Source organism: Nannospalax galili, unplaced genomic scaffold, assembly GCF_000622305.1.
Source record: "Nannospalax galili isolate Female #2095 unplaced genomic scaffold, S.galili_v1.0 scaffold917, whole genome shotgun sequence".
Classification (NCBI taxonomy): Eukaryota; Metazoa; Chordata; class Mammalia; order Rodentia; family Spalacidae; genus Nannospalax; species Nannospalax galili.
The window spans coordinates 1,878,870-1,879,429 of record NW_008340972.1 but is presented as its reverse complement, the minus strand read 5'-3'; positions in this window follow the sequence as shown (position 1 = coordinate 1,879,429).

Here is a 560-nt window from a genome sequence, read left to right as displayed (position 1 = left end):
AAATAAATAGATAAATAAACATTTTCCCTCTAGGATTTCATAATCTAATTAGCAAATTATTTACAGGAGAAAAATTCAATGCTATATTTTGCTAATGTGTTAAAAGTGTACAGAGTTTGAAGGGAGAGGCAAACGCCGGAAACGGACCCTGCTACAAGGAAGGAAAGTCACAGACTCGGCAGAAGACGTTTAAGCAGAGGAACGCTGCAGAATTGTCTTACGATGATACCGTTGTTTCTCTTGTGTTCTCATTAAAAACCCTTTTGAGCTGGGCATTCCTGTTACCTATTAGGATTAGAGTTCAAAACAGACCCATTGGCTCGCTTAAAATTGCTTGGTGACTAGAAGAAGAACCACGTTTTGACTCCAAGATGTTCTCTCTCCAGACCCCAAGGTCTTTCTCCCACACAGTGTGACCCAATCCCATCCTCCTCCTCTGTATGGCTGCTGTGATGTTGTCTCACAATGCCTTTGCAGACTTCAAGAGCATTGTCCATCACAGCAATTCTTCCTCCTCCTCCCCCTCTGCCTCCCCTTCCGCCTCCCCCTCCGCCTCCCCC